The 16484-nt window shown below is 46.1% G+C and overlaps 1 protein-coding gene across 22 annotated transcripts in view; it reads left to right on the forward strand.

The window, feature by feature from the left end:
* Positions 1-16484, forward strand: part of GPR50 (G protein-coupled receptor 50) — an 83250-nt gene that overhangs the window by 10967 nt on the left and 55799 nt on the right. For 9 of the 22 annotated variants that reach the window (XR_013923840.1, XR_013923841.1, XR_013923842.1 and 6 more), the window contains 2 exons: positions 2-70; positions 349-899. The exons of 10 other annotated variants lie outside the window; for them this stretch is intronic. The gene's annotated coding sequence lies outside the window, so the exon portion shown is untranslated. Of the gene's footprint in view, position 1; positions 900-8231; positions 8500-16484 lie in introns of all 22 variants that reach the window. 3 more of the 22 variants (XM_080365737.1, XM_080365739.1, XR_013923845.1) reach the window with 2 other exon arrangements.

Consider the following 16484-nt stretch of genomic DNA (forward strand, 5'->3'; position numbering starts at 1 on the left):
GCCCCAAAGAGCATTATTGCCCCAGGATTTGATGTTCCTGAAAGATCTGGAGAGCCAAGTACCGGCTTAGGTAACAGCAAATAACTAATTACTGTGCAGACAGTCCTTCAACAGAATCTGGAATGTGTTTCGGGAAGAGGGAAGGTGGGCATATGTGCTCAATGTAGCTGTTCCCTGTGTGACTTGTTGAGTGATTAATTAAAAGGCTTAAAAAGACAACTGTCACATGATGGCCTATACATAGAATGGAAATTAATTCAGAGACGGGGTTTGTATGCTTTTCTTTTTTTCTTTCTTTTTCTTTTTGCATTTTCATTGTTTTTTGTTTGCTTTTCTTTCTCTGTGCAGGAGTTTTAATCCCTTCCAAATCTGTCCCACAGCAGAAAGCAGGGGTGGAGGAGAACAGGATGGTCCTTCTGGCTGGTTGGCGAGGAGAAGGCTGTGCCAAAGTCCCAGGACACTCCTGTCCCCGACAGCCCCAGTCTGATGGGACTGCGCCTTGTGGAAGATGTAGAAGGAAATCTGTGGTGTAGCTTTCTCATGTTTAACTCTTCTCATTCCTGAAAGCTGGAGTGAGGGCCAGTGAGTCCTTGTCTTCTGAGACTGTCATCTTGACATCTTCTGTTGAGAGACCTCAGATCTTGCCTTATTGAACAATCCCCAGCATCACCTTCAGATGTGACGTTGCCAAACACTGTGATGGCAGCTGGGGACTGATGTCCAGCAGCCCAGGGTCCAACCTGCCCTGCATCCCTGCTTGTCCTTTGGCTTAGGTGCAACACTTGTGAGCCTGGGCTTGGTTCTGGGTGAATTCCAGGCACAACTGAGCTGGACACCAGAGATGCTGGGAAATTACTGTCTCACAGCTGTGGTTCCTGGGCCAGCATAAAAGGATCCAGGTAGAGACAGGTTCAGCGAGGCTTGGGGCAGGAGGATGCGCAGAAGGTGAGGGAGGAGGGGGATAAGTGGGGATGCTGATGGAGTGGTGAGAATCTGGCCACAACAGGAGGAGTGGTGGTGGGATGTGCCAGCCACAGCCAAAGTGAACAAGGGTGGGTGGTAGGGTGCTCAGGCGAACCGAGCTGTGCCTCTTCCCCATCCCAAAGGGAAAGGTGGGGAGAACTGGCAGCTCTGCCTGTTGCAGACATTCCTGTTTGATGGTACGTGTAGGTGGGCTCAAGAGACCCTGATGTCTTCTGGGAGGGAATGTAGCTTTTCCCGTGGGTGCTGAGCAGGCACACTGCCTGCCTTTCCCATGGGCTTTATAAGCCATAAGTTAAATGGAGTCTAACATATTTCATCTTACTCCTGGCCCTGTGTCTGGCCTTCAAATTTCAGCTGTGAGCTTTATTTCTGCAAATATTGCAGTAGAAAGTAGAGCAAATTGAATCTTAATGTGATGGGTGAAATCCACAGCAGAGTCCCATTTGGATGTGTTAGGAACTGGAGCCCTGGACCATGCTGCTGGGGGAAACGGCTTCTGCAAGGCATGAGCTGCCCACACGAGCCCAGAGGGGGGATGCAGGGCTCTCCTGGGGCTTTAGCTCTGTCCTACTTGCAGGGAGATTCACAAGGAGGGATTTAGGAAAAGGAGATGTTCTCCAGGTGGTCCAGGATTTTCCAGTGACTTGTGCAGGGTGACTAACTTACCTTCCTGTGCTGCAGGGTGAGGAAGAGCCTATTGATTTAGGTGAGCACAGCAGCTTAAGCCAGCCCTGAGACTTGCCTATGTTTGCGGTCTGGGGAATGGGCAGCAGGCGGAGGAGATAAAAGGGAGTAAAGACTGGGGTCCTGGTGCGTGGGAGTGGGTTTGGGCTCGCTTTTAGGGTGGAGCTGCTGGAGACTGGGAGGAAATGATCTGTGCTCAGGGTTGGCTGGGAGAGCTGGGGTGGTTCAGCCTGGAGAAGAGAAGGCTCCAGGGAGACCTTAGAGCAGCCTGCCAGTACATAAAGGGGGCGACGAGAGAGCTGGGGAGGGGCTGTTTACAAGGGCATGCAGCGATAGGACAAGGGGCAATGGCTGTGGGTGCCCCATCCCTGGCAGTGTCCAAGGCCAGGCTGGATGAGGCTCTGAGCCACCTGGGCTAGTGGGAGGTGTCCCTGCCCACGGCAGGTGGATGGAACTAGATGATCTTCACAGTCCCTTCCAACCCAAACCATTCTAACATTCTATGAATCTGATACCCAGTCCACCTACTTATTCTCCTGCTGCATCTGCCGGCCAGTTCAATGGCAGGAGCCGTCCATAGCGCGCTGTTCTACTACTTCTTTGGCCCAAGTCCCACCTGCACGCTGCTGAAATACTCCTGTCTGTCTTCTGTAGTGTTTCGCATTTGCCCTCACAAGTTATCTGTCAGCACTCAGCTTTGGGGCTCCCTTGGGCCAGTGGAGGGTCCCTGGCTCAGAGAAGAGCAGAGTCACACCAGCATCGGCAGGAGGGATTAGAGCTCATCCATGTGGCGGGTGAGGGAAGAGCTGATGGAGGAGGGAAGGGTTGGGGGTGTCGGGAGAAGCACGTGTGGCTCCCGCTTGTGTCCCCGAGGGAGCAGTGAGGCGGGGATGACAGGGCGGTGGCACTTCCCCTGCGCTGCTGTCAGGTTCTAAGCAAAACCTAGTGTTGTTCTTGGCTGGTTCCTAGGAAAATGGATTATACCATATTCAAAATATTCAACCCTGGATTTAATAATATTACAAAAATAACATAAATGTATTTCTTTCAGAACCTTATGGTATTCTGTTGAAATGCTGTCTGTTTATCTGCTGGGGTTGCCAAACATGTCCTCCAAAGCCAACGTCAATGCAAGTTGTTGCCCTTCTAAATAGAAGGGGCGAACTACAGCCTGTGTTGGTAGCTTTGGCCCCGTGCTGCCAGAGGGTGACAGAGAGGTGCCTTGAGGAGCTGAGCAGCTGGGTAGCCTTCCTCTATGACTATACCTTTCCAGGTTAATTTGTTCTTTAGTCTCTACACCTATAGAGACTGTTCTTTAGTCTCTACATGTCAAGGTCCTCCATTCCCATCCTTCACTTTGAGATGCTCTAGAACTTTTTAGAAGTTGCCTCAGTTGTGGGTGGAGCTAGGAAGGTGCTGGAGGTCTCTTGACACTGGCCGTCTGGCATCTTCTTTGCAGAGCTGATGTAAGCCAGTCCAAATAAAAGCAAACCTCAGCCCCTGTGACTGATTCCCCAGCCAAGTGAAGTAGCCCACCCTTACAGCACTTGCAGACCAAGCCTGTGGCTTTTCTGTGTGATCGGGGAGGAGGTCGGAGCTGAAATTCAGGTAGAGTCTGGCCAATGGGGCCGTGAGGACATGGGCATAAGGTGCGTTAACTTCATCGCAAGCACAGTAAACACCCTTTCCAGTTCCTGGTACAGATACTAAAAGCAAGGCAGGACAACGTAAATATATCCCTGGAGGAGGTTTCCTGTAGCATTTGGAGTAGCCTGGAGTTGGCAAAATTCATATTCCTCCTTTTCTCTCACAGTCTCCATTGTCTTCTCTCACACACCCCTCCCACCTCGACTCTTCTGACTCTGGTGGAGGGCAGAGATGAGTTAAAAAGTTAGCTGTCCTCTGCTTCCCATCACTAGTTGTGCCTGTTTTCCTTCTGGCCTTTCCAAAAGCATTGGCACCATCTCTGGACTTTTCAGTGCTGTGCTTTGCAGGGAGGAATTAAGCTAGAATAAGGTACACTGTTCCCTTTACGTGGAAGTCGGTGTTATCAAGGCACAGATTATATCTTGGCGTTTCACTAGAAATGAAAGGAACCATTTCTACCATACCTAAGATGTGTTAAGTCAGTGGCAAGCACATACGTCTTACACAGTCTTTCTACTAATCAAAACTAATCAGGCAAAACTGGTTGGACTAAGTTCAAAGCTTGCTGGCAAAACGCTTTAAGAGTAGGTGTGGTTGACAGGCACTGAAATGATCAGGTATTGCAGTATGGATTGCATACCGTGCTCGTCCACGGGCGTTACTGTAGGGAAGGCAGAAGTGTGGTGCGAGGGCTTGCAGAAAAAGGCACGTGCAATGGGAGAAGGAAGGACGTGTTTAGTGGGAGGCTGTCAGGCTAATCTCTGCCCTCAAACAGACAGGCAGCCCCTCCTGCCAAGAGCTGTCATGCCCAGCAGTCAGAGCGACGAGGAGCAGCAGGAGTCACAGCTCCGTGTTGTTCTAGACAAGGCGCGAGCTCGCAGCTCCCGCAGGTGATCTGCTTGCCTGCCTTGCTGTGATGCATCTGGGTGCCCAGGGCGCAGAGTGCTGCCTTTCTGCACGTGCCAGCTGCGCCCTTGCACAGCGCCCCGTGTTCTAAGGGTTCAGTGAATTCAGCCTCTTGTAAGATACCCTCTTTCAGGGCACTTCTTGCCTAGGCTGGGAGTGGACTGAACATCTGGGCATATGCAGTGGTCTTCTGGTCCTTTGGAGATACACCAGCTTTATCCTCATAGGAAAAAAGAACTTGTTAGGCAACGTACTCATGTTGTTCCTGACAGTTGCTGACCAGCCAATTCTTAGTGACCCAAGACCTCACTGGGCACTTCAGAGGGCTTTGCTTTCAGGAGGAGAGCTGCGGTGGACAAAACATTTCCAGCTTGGTCTAGATTGTCATTGAAAGGTGAGGTGATGCTGTCTGCCACCACCCAGGCAAGGCAGGTCAGCAGAGGGGAGCTGGGAACTGTCCTGAGGGAAGACCTAGGTGGAACAACTGGGGTTTCCCATGCAAGGCAATGAGGGAGTAAAACTGGCTTGCCCTGCCTGATTAGGACCATAGACTAATTAGCTAATGAGAGAAGCCTTCCCAGTGTGGTTGTACCATCAGAAGCCATTAATTAAACATCTTGCTAAATTTCAAGCTAGACAAGGCCTTTGAGATTAGTGTGGGAGCAAGAAATAACCACTGGATGAACATCAGCATTGTGTCCCTTAGCAGGTACACATCCTTCTCTGCCTTTTCCGTGGAGTCTTTAAAATAATACATTTACTTTGGAATAAATTATATGCATAGGGAAACAGAGCAGTGGACAAGCATCAAATAGGGCTTACAAGGAGCTAGACTGTTTCGGCCTTCCCGTGACAGTGTCTGTTCTTCTTTACTGGTATTTCAACTGCGGTTCTCTTATTTGTTGTTTTTTGAGACAAATTTATCCCAGGAGAGGCTGGATTTCTTCTGATGGATTGTTGGCTTTACAAAACTGGTTGCTGCTGCTGGACTGTTCCCATTGCTTTGATGAATCAGTCTTTCACAGTTTTTTCTTACCTTTGAAAGTGATTCTTTGCAACAAATGTGGAAGGATACTCACTTTTACTTCCATGTGGAATGAAGACAAATGATCAAACTCTTCTTTTCCTGAAATGTAATCCTGGTTGGTAATCAACCCTTCTATTCCCCCACCCCCCCCACCCCCCCCGTTTTTAAATGTTTGAATTCCTAGCAATCAACAGAACTGTGCTATGGAGAGGTAACTCAGATGGCAAATTGTGATCCCCCTTTTCCAGCTCCTGTATTGCTCATAATGTGTGGGCTTCTCCCATGAGGATGGTGCTGAACAGCATGCCACCACTGCCATGGCTCCTGCAGAGGTGGCACGAGTGTGTCAGGCTTCTGCTCTCACTGGTTTATGGTAGCTGCTACTTAATAATGCCCCCTTGCCACTAGTAGATTTTATCCTTTGGCTTAATATGCGTGTAGGATACTCAGTTAATGGGTGTACACCAGTGCATAGATCTCACTGGTGAGGTTTGCTTGTGAGGTGTTAGTGGCTTGTACTCCCAGAAGATAAAGGTTGGCAGAGAGGTGGCTGCAGCGAAGGTAGTTCTGGTGTTAAGGGGAGGGGGGTTGTGCTGCAGAGTCGTCGTGCACTGCACGCCTGTGCTTGTTGCCGTATGGCTGTAGGGCTTGGGTGATATGCCTGTGTTGTAAGGGTCCTTACTGCAAAGCTGGTGAGTTGTTGCGCCAAGCCCTTAGCCACAAGCTGTCCTTAGCAGTGGTATAATCCCTCCCAAACTGGGGCAGAATGATACGGCATGTCAATGAAGAGGAATTGCTGAGCAGCCCTTTGTCTGGTTTAGCTTTCTGCCATGGACATCTAAGACAAGTTCATTTTGAAATAGAAAGGTGACTGGTTATTCTGCACCATGTCACCCAAGAAAAGCACTTCTGTTTTTTAAAGAAGAGACGGAGAAGCCAATTCCTGCAAAGCATTAATTTTATCCATGTCCTTTGACATACCCTTGCTTCTCTAATTCTTCTGAGACAGCTCTTTCACTGGGGAAATCAGGAAGGGAGGGGAAAGGTGCTGTGTCTGGGGCATCTAAATGCATTTTGTTGCCGACTGCAGGATGAGGCTGCCAGCGTGGATGGGCGCCTGGCAGTACATTGCACTTCTGTCTTTGAAAACATAGTGGCCCTTTTGGTCACGGTTCTGGTGGGTCTGTTTTAACTCTTGGACTTCCCTCAAAGCAGGGTTCCCAGTGTGTGCTGAATACTTTTTGAAGCAATTGGGTGGGATTTGAAGTGGCAGCCCACTAAACACCGGAAGTGACTGGTGGCACAGCTGCATTTGTTGTGGCATCCTGGCTGCAATGCCGTTAGCAGGGCATGAATGTGTTTCCCTTTGCATCAGAGGAACAGAGGATTTCCTGGGGGTCTTGAGCATGAGTATTGGCATTTTAACTCTAATGATTCTAATAGTAGTGCCATTGGAGTTGGCTACTGATCCCAGGATGTGTCTGTCCCTGCTATGTTGCTTGCACTGGTCTTGCAGAGAGGGGGTGATCCTGGCTTTGTGTGTGGCTGGAGGCTACCGCGCCGGTGCTGCGTGTGGGGGCAGCTACCCTACAGCCTGCGCTGAAGGCTGGAGTGCTACTGTGCTGGAGCACTGATGTATGAGCTGCCACACCAGTGGGGACTGCAGAGCCTGGCACGTTGCTGTCAGGAACACAAAGCAATGCGTGCAACGTGTGATGTCCATGTACTGAGTGCCCATCCTGCTCTCCTGCTGCACTGTGTGTTCTGGGACGGAGAAGGGTGGGGGGAAACCAGGGTGGATTCAGGAGAGAGAATGACTTCTCCCAGGCATCCTAAAGCTCAAAATACTTGAGTGTCTCTGCTGTAATGGGAAGAGAGATACTTTGCAGTCATGCTGGAAGGATACTGTATAAAAGACTTCTGATTTGGCACCTTTTGTCCTTCTGACTGGTGTTGACTTTAAAGCAGGTGAGGTATCTGCGGGAGTGGCCTTGAAGTGGCACAGGAATAGCAACAGGGGAAACTGGAGTGGAAGTTCCCTGCAAAGTTGGTAAAAGGACAGCCTGAAGTTGAAATGTCACTCAGTTGCAAGAGATGAAAGTAGCTTTTGCTTGAATACAGCCCCTTTCTTATACCTCTGCCTGTGAGCTTTGCAGCTGTGTGTTTGTCAAAAAGGGTTTTCTATTTTCTGTTGTGGAGGGTGTGAGTGGGTAGAAAGCTCTTGTGCTGGCTTTCTGGGTAGCTGGGAATAAACCCCCATGCAACTGATATCTCTGCCACAAAACTGGGCCTGGCAACTTGTACTTTTATCCTTCACACTCGGGAAAGTAAGGCAGAAGATGTGATTTCTTTAGCGTGGTGATGAGCCGTGGACTGTAACAGGAGCATCCTTTCCAGGGGACTGCTGCTGGATGAGTACGTTTCAGACCCACTATGTGCTGCTTTCTCTGTCTGAGACAAGGAGACCTAGAGCTGTGGTACCGGGAAGAAGCTAAAATGAGTTTGTGTCCATGCCATCATCAGGTTTACTTTATTTCTGTCAGTAATGCCCAGTTTGCATTTTAACTGGTGCATCAGGGATAACACTTCTTTTTGAGTGCTGCTCGTGGTAGGATGAGAGACCTATAGATCAGCTGCCTGTGGAGCTATAGTTTCACCTCACATTGCATTAATCTCTCTGCCTTTTTCCTTCTCCCCCGGTTTAAAATTATTTTTGCTTTTAAGTGCTTTTCCAAGCTGTGAAAAGCTGCTGATGTTCAGAAACTTTCAACCTCCATCACAGAGAAAACAGTTCTGCATTCGCTACCAACAAGTGTTTTGTAATTCATTATTCTAGCAACACCTAAGTTTTCAAACATTTATGAGTTGTTTAAATATATTAACTTTATGACTGCAGAATGTGTCTGCTAATGCATCAGATCTGTTCCCCCTGCCTCTTGTATTTCCCTGTCTTCCTCATAATCATGCTGTGTTATTCCTTCAGTGATTAACAGTGTGTGCCTACAATCACGCTGGGAGTATCTTAAGAAGCAAGAAGCCAGCTAAAAGTCAAAGCAGGACAAGGCAATCTTGATATGGAACTTGAAAGTGCTGCAAAATTATACATACAAGAGATGAAGCACCTCTGTTTTCAAAATCTGCTCTGTCCTTTTCCCTTCCCTCTGACTAGTAAATGACCTGCATTAAAACAGTTTAGGTGAGCCACAAAACACCTCCATACATCAGCAGCAAAAAGACAGCAGTACAGCAAGGTGAGTCCAAAATGATTTTGTGAAGCAGCTCGAAGCCTTCTAACTTAAGATCTGTGTTCTGAATCGTTGTCCCCCAAAAAAACCCCTTTGTCTATGTGAATGGATGCAAGTAGGCTTTAAAAGGAACGGGTGACATGACGTCTGGTGCATGGGTTTGCCTTGTGATGAGGACACAGACAGTGTCCTCATCTGGGGTCACCTCTCTTGCCATCACCTCAATCCCCCTTTCAGTGGACGCTTCCTTGGAAGTGAGCCAAGACAGTTCTCGGAAGTACTCAGAAGCGATGTAAAGCCAATGAGCCATTTCACAGCATGGAAAATATTTACTCTCGTCTGCCAGTCTTCTCCTTCCTTTTCTTTAATCTCAGAACATCTCCATGCATAATCTGGCCTATAATTATAACCACACTGGAACCAAGAGTGTGGTACCTAGTAATTGCTTTATTAATTAATATTTACTTGTTCATATGACTTTCATTCTCATTCAGTTACGTTAAAAAAAAAAAAAGGATTTTTATTTGCCATTGTTTGAAGTCAGGAATTGTACCATGTATTTAAAAAACACACACAAAGCCAAACATTCTTCTGTTTGTGGGAAAAAAAATGCCAGCCACAACCTGTGTTCAAGACTTCCCAAGTATTTAAGCAAAAGTAGTAATTGTCTTTAAGGAGTTAAACTTGTGGAGTTTTAACAGAACTGCACAACTTCCTTAGGTAGTTGTGGAAAGATCTGGGGGGTGTGTCCAATTTGCAGCCGAGCTTTGGGGCGTCTGTTTCGCAAAGCTGCACCTGGGAGATTTAAGGGGCTGCAAAGGTGTAACATGAGTGACTTTGTGACTTTGTGTTGCATCTTTCCCCTGCCCCTTTGCTCGTCCCCTGTGCTCGGGCTGCAGGCAGGGGCTGTGCCTGCCGGAGCAGAGCCTGCACGCTGAGCTCCTCTTGCTTTGCCTGGGCACTTAGACACCAACACGAGTGACTCGCGCTCTTTGCCATCTTACCAAAAGCTGCAACTTCTATTAGAAAAAAAAGAAATAATTTTATCAGTCACTCTGGCAGCCTAGGGATTTGTATGAACAGCTTTCTTAAAGGCTAAAGGGGCTGAGCAGGGATGCATGTTTTACAGTGTTGTTCTGAGAGAATGGAGATGAGCCTTCAAAGCTGGCTTGTACTGGCAGACACAGCCAGCCAAGATGCTTGAGCTGAACAGCAGATGTTTTGCATGCTAATTGGTATCCAGATGTTTTCTTGAAATGTGCTGGTTAAAGAAAAAAAAAAAAAGGTTGAATCTGTAGGATACCAATACATCATCCTAGCTCATGGCTTTATCTAACTCACCTTTTGATTTAGATTCTAATTTTTCACGCCAATCAGAAAATTTCCCTGAACAAGGAGCAGGAAAAACTATAGGAAGCTGAGCATTGTTGACTCTAGCAGCCCAGTCCTCTACAATCTTACTCCTCATCTAATTAGCAAGCAAGATAACTAGAGGGTAGTATTTTGTATAAACTCATAGGTTTCATGCAGGGCTATGCAGAACAGGTTGTAAATCAGGCAGTGCCTCTTAACTTACACGCGGCTTCATCTCCTGCTCTGAGTAGATAAAAAGAGTATAATAGGGAAGGTATTACTCATGCCAGCCTTACACATATGTGGCTATGATGCCTCTTTCAGGAATGTTTCCTTCTCCAGAGAGCCAAATAACAACTGTCATCCTGAAAACGATGACCGATTAAGAAAAAGCAGCATGGAAATATTAGGAGAGGGAACAGCATGTAACCCTTATAAAGGCCTGTAGCAACTGTGGAGAACAAACAACTGGACTTAGTTCCTAGGGATATCTTTAAAAATTCAAATGTGAAGTAACCCAGGAGGAGCTGGTTGTACAGCTGTGTACACCATCAATGGTGTCATCAGGTTTTGCCCAGTATCCGACACCTTCAAGCCAAAACTTAGGGAGAATTGCAGTAAAAGAAGTACATTCATTGTAATTACTCAGCAGCTAAAAAGGTATCCTTTCTTGTCAGAAATGTATTTGGCCAAACTGTAAAGGCTTTTTTTCTCTTCTTCTGTGGCTAGTTTGGTTTAAGACCTGCTTTGCAACAAAGCTGGTAAAGTCAGGCTTTTTTGCTTCAGGAAGTGGAGGAAGGTACTGCAGATTAATTGGCCAGGCTGGAGGTATTTTATTAATGCCACGATGGGGGAAGCCTGATTCTGATTTATTTGCAGAGATTTCACAATGTGGCAGTGCTGTCTGGCAGATTTCCTTTTGATTTTCAAATCAGTGGATATTACGATTGGCCCAAGTAGGAAGCTTTGTTTGCATGTGAACTTCAGCTAGAGGTTACCTGTGAACTCAATCTTGAGATCCTTATGCACACACATGTAAACGTTAAGAGTTTAGAAGAAACCAGTAGTTACTGATCAGCGTAGTTTGCATTTTAATTCACATCTCTCTTCTAAACAGAACTTTTCCAAAAGCGTCTGCCTAAATTTAAATGGACTGTTTATAGCAACCAGCCAGTAATACAATATACTAAGCAAAATATGCTGAGCTTATGAAACAAACAGGGTTACTAATCCATGAATAAATCATAGGTTCAAATCAAGTTGCACGAATGATAGTGCCCATTTAAAGAAAATGTACTGTGTAATTCAAACTGTTTCAGAATTAATAATAATAATTACATTCTTAATCACCAGGAGGCAATGTTTCTTTCCCTTGCAGCTGAGGAAACCTTAGTAATGCAGGATTTCTACTTCTCTAGATGTAAGGCTTTAATTTCTCCATAGCAATCATATCGGATGCGTGCCATTGTATGGGATTATCCCCCACTGCTGAATGGGGAGAGTCAAAGAAAGATTACAAATTTGGCCTTGTATACTGTTTTAGGAAGAGAATGGCTTTGACTGTTAATTTCTCTTCTATGGAAAACTGCCATGTCCAGATTTGGGATTTGGTGTTTGGAATTAGAAAAAGAAGTCAAAATTCCCTGTAGACTGAAGAAAGTAGATTCCAGGTTGTCAAAACACTTTGTTACTGCTGAAACACGGAAATATGTAAATGTGTGTATGAGGTAAAAATGAATATTTGCCTACAGATAAATTGAGATGAAGTAAGCTCAAGCACGTTTACTTATCAAGCCAATTCATTTAGTCATTTCTTGACGAAAACTCTGTCCAAACATCAGCATGTTTCCCATGCAGATTTTGGATTTTGGCGCAGCAACATTTTCTTTACTTGACAGAGCGCGCTGTCTTTGAAACCACGTGTTGCTGGCAGCTCCACACAGCTGGGAGGGGGCCTGGCCCCTGGGTCCTGAGCCCCCCGCTCTGCCCCGGGGTCGCAGCTCCGCAGCCTTGGGGACACAAAGCTCACCCCTGGGAGGAGTGGCTGGCGGGGACTGGGCAGGAAACACAGAGGTGACCTTTTTATCATGGATAATGTCTTGTGCAATGAGTCATTCCCTAAATGGTGGAGGCATTACTTCAGGTAAGAAGTACATCTCATCTGGGTAACTGGGGTGGCTTCAAGTCTGGGTGGCTTCTTCCACCAGCTGTGCTGTTTGTCACCGGTGGGAGCCTCGTGCCCGGTGCAGCTCTCACCCCAGCAGTGTGGTTATGGCTTTCCTGGAGATTGCTGGGCTAACCAGGAATGGTTAGGCTTGAATGGTGCAGCCTGATCTTGGAGGAGACTTGTAGAGATCTGTCAGATAAGCAAGGATGCATTTTCTGTGAATACGTCCTAAATCTCTTCTGGCCACCATTCAAGTGTGGGCTCTTACAGAAGCAGCTCGTGCCAGGCACAGCATCTTCTCTCCCTGCCTAGCCTCAGCCACTGCTTTCTGGCATATTTTCTTCTCCAGCTGGGTAACTTGTTAAGTGAAAGCTTTGTGCGTCAACTGTCTTGTAAGATTTTTTTACAGTTTCACTGTAGTGGTGTTTAAAAATGAACTCTGTTATTGTATATGGCTCTGGAGCGCTTGGCTGTGTGTCAGGGAGGAGCACTCCCTTAAGGAACATTATCTCCCTGTTGCTCAATATGTGTCTTGAACTTTTCTATGGGGCAGCTCTTCTGGCAGCTGCTGGCAATGGGGCACGGGACCTGATGACCCTCACGTCTGCTTTGATGTGGCTGTTGTCATGCCAAAAGTGTTCATCAGCTGTTTGGTCTTCATGAAGTATAGAAAGCGTTACCTTAACAGACCTCTATGGAGTAATTCAGTGTGGTAAATATTGATCTTATTTACACAGTTTTCTGAATACTTTTTGCTTCTACTGGCAGTCAGAAAGTCTAAGACATTATTTATATTGAGAGCTGAAAATACAGGGTGCTGAAGCAAAAGAAAAACAATCAAAATGTGAGCTTTCTGCAGCTTTTGCAAGGAACCGCATATTGTGACCCCTTGCCTTAGTGCTCTACGTCATTTCTGTGGAAGCCTGTTATTTATTATATTGGAGATAACTGTTTGAATTCATCCATTGTAGATGCATAAAAATATGTTCCCACTCAAGAGGGAGAATTTAAAGTTACTTTATGAGCAAGTACTTCCTGCAGTTTTTATTTTTTGTGGTGCTTCATGTTTTTTATCCTCCTAAGACTTGAAAAAAAAAAAATTCTTGCCTTGAGATGAGGTGGAGTTTGAAGAATAGAAAAGCACCAGACACAACTTCATCACTTGCCTACAACCCCCTGTTAAATACATCCTTCGAAACCATTTTTTAGAGTTGTTGCTGCAGAAGCAGTGAGAGCATTCACTCTCGCTTCGCTATGCCAGGATCAGCCCTCTCGGGAACGTCCCAAGTAGCAGAAAAAGGTGGAGGAGGGGATTTACCCTTGAGACTTGTCCGTACTGAGAAGGGAAGTACCAAGTGGGTGGATTTCCTACAGCAGCATGAGATGTGCCACCACACTTGCATTTTCCTTGTCCTTTGGCTGAAAAACAGAAGAAAGCACCAAGGGAGTGGGATAGAAATGAGAAGAGAGGGATGGTAAGGACATGAAGGATTCCCTAGGCTGTGGGATGTGCATTTATGGGTCTCATAATAGGACTCATGTTTGCAAATGTTTTTCTGCTTTTCGTAGTGGGAAGCAGTAATCCAATTCTGTACTCTTAAAAAGAAGGATCATTTATGTTCTCAGCATGGATGCTATTTCCAATTTTCCACATCCTTTCAGTGCCTCAATAATCTCTTGTGAAGATACTGTGTTGTTATTTTTTTTTTTTTTAAATGAGGTTGTGTGGTGTCCTCCACTAAGGCCTCTGTGACTGTATCTCTGGGAAATTAGTTTTGCGAGGTATATCACATGATAATGTGTGCCAGAGTCAAAAATCTGTGTAATTATCTAAATGACTGCATAGTCTGTGAGCTGTAGAGTTGAAGCTGTGGCTTTTAACCCGGGCTTTATATAATATCTAGTTTTGTCTTGGATATTATGTGGGTAACTCACATTATGTCATTGAAGTTTCTAAAATACATCTCCAGACCACTGGTAAATTCGGAAATCTGTTTTGCCCTGTATTAGGGATTGGAGGAGCTCTTGAACGTTTTGTAATGAACATTGATCATAATTATAGGCATGCCATTTTTTAGGCTTTTGAATGTGTGTCCCCTCAATGTTTGTGTGACTGTTGCAGCAGCTGCAAATACTGATGTAAACACAAGACCACTTCCATGCAAAGAAATCTGTAAATGATCAGAAGACTTTGATACGCACTGAAGTAGGGCTTTCCTTCCCTGGACTTTAAATAGCATCATCAGGAGTTACCTTCCCAACGCATTTTTACTTTTCTTCATAATATGGAGGAAAGCCAGCTTTGCCTTCCTTTACAACGAAACCCTGTACATGGGTAATACTCCCACTAGATCCTGATATCACGTTTTTAAACCATTTGCACATTGCAGGAGAATGTATAAGGGAGGGAGGGTAAATATTTAAAGAAAAAGGTACTGTCATAGCCTGAAGCTAGTGGGTGTGTGATACAGACACATCACCTACAAACGTGTCGTAGGACGCACCATGGTGAGGTAAGGCACAAAACATCCTTCTCATCGTGTGCCCAGAGGTGCTGGACCTGACACTTCCAAGAAACAGCAGACTTGGGTTTGTTTTCAGAGGGCTTGTTCCCACGCAGTCTCTAGCATGCTACCCTGGCTCAGGGCTGCACGTTGCGAACAGAGCATTTCATTTTCCAGCTTTGCCTGTGGGGAAATGAATTAGCATGTTTTAAGACTCGCTGCTTCTTCTTGCAGAGGTCACAACTGATTCAGTGAGAACTGGCTTTGGCTTCCTATGACACAATGGTCTGAGGGGAAAAACATCTGTGAATCCTGGCTTAAATGGATAATTTGAAATGCAGATGTGTCATTCTGCCTGGCCCTGATGTCCACAGGGGCAGGGCTGAGCCTGCTGCTGCTGCTGACATGGGTCTTGCATTGTTCCCTGGAAGTGTCAGAAGTGGAGAGCAAGCTGTGCTTTTTGGGTCCCTTGGGGGAGCGTGCAATGCCCTGACCCACTGACTTCCCCAGTGGTCCCTCTGTCTTTGTTCCCTTGCTCGCTCACAACCTGTCTCCTGGTTTTGCCCTTCCTTCAGCCCAATCCTATATGCACGCAACAGGGAGAGAAATGGGAGGGGATGGATATACTTTTCTTCTTCCAGTTCTGCAGGCTGGAGCCGTCCCAGGAGGGCAGGAGCGCTGTGCTCCTGCTGTGATGTCTGTCACAGAATGAATCTGAGGGTGGCTTATGAATTTAAAATGAACTAGTAGCAGTTCTAAGCATCGTCCTGCACGTCTTGCTCTTAGAATCATAGAATCTTTCAGGTTGGAAAAGACCTTGAAGACTTGCTCCTGATTTTTCTCTATTCATGGAATGCAACCTCATGTTAGAGAGGGAATTGTCCTGCTGGCTCTGCAGCAGGAAGGCAGTACCAGAGTAGGGGATGCTTTATTCATCAGCTCCCAGCGCTTTCATCTGTGCTGCCAGCCTTTGCAGTCCCACCTGCGGGTACCCCCGGAGAGTAGGAAATCCACTCAGACAGTTGTGTGGCCATAGGTGCATAGTGCATCCTACCAGTAGTGTTTTCTTCAGGCTTTTTCTCACTTAAGACCCTTACGTCGTCTTCTTGTCATTCTCGAACATGTTTCCTCCTGCCCTACTTCATGTCTCGAGAATGAAAGAGTTAAAAATCGGCATTAAGGGTTTTACAGGTAACTTTTTATTTTTACTGTTTCCTGCAGGCAGAGCTCAAAGGTTGAGCGTCATTCCTGATGCACTAAACTCTGTTTCTGCCTGAGAGGGCTTCCTTCTTGATGGAGCAATTCTTTAGTCAAATTTTCTTTCCCAGCCTTCATTCTAGAATGTGACCAGTTAATATTGGGTAGTTAATACTGGAAGGAAATATGGCCTTCAGTTCTTACGTTTAGGCTTTCCCCTGTTGGCTTTCAAACCTGTGGGACTTCTGAAATGTTGAGTTGCAAGTGTTTATGTGTTTCCTTCCAGGGGAGTGGGCAATGGGAGGAAGTCATCCATTTCCTAGAGTAATTTTGGAAAAAAAAAAAAAAAAAGTGTTAGGAGGAAGGATAAAATAGTGGTTTTGATATCTTCAGAGAAGGTTTCCATGTAATACTTGGAAAAAAACCCACTTCAGTTTTATCAAGAAAGTAGAAGAGCCTGATGTCACAGTGAAGTATTCTGTTCCCATTTTGTTCATTCAGAAAATGCACTGGAAGTTGCATTTTCTGAAGTACTGAAGAACAAATTGTGTTGTAGCCGGAGCCAAATGCTCTAGTTCCAAATAAAAGGTTGTTTGTACAACCCATGTACTGGAGCGTGCCAACCAGCCGGAAAGCGCACGACAAGAGAGCAGCGATGAGGCTCTAGATGCAATGCTTTGCCAATCCTCCCATTTTCAGGTCTCTTAAACTACAAAGTTTCTCTTGCTGCTTGGATGGAATAACACAGGTCTGGATCCCATAAAGCAGTC

The sequence above is a fragment of the Falco punctatus genome (genome assembly GCF_963210335.1).
Source record: "Falco punctatus genome assembly, chromosome: 15".
NCBI classification, from domain to species: domain Eukaryota; kingdom Metazoa; phylum Chordata; class Aves; order Falconiformes; family Falconidae; genus Falco; species Falco punctatus.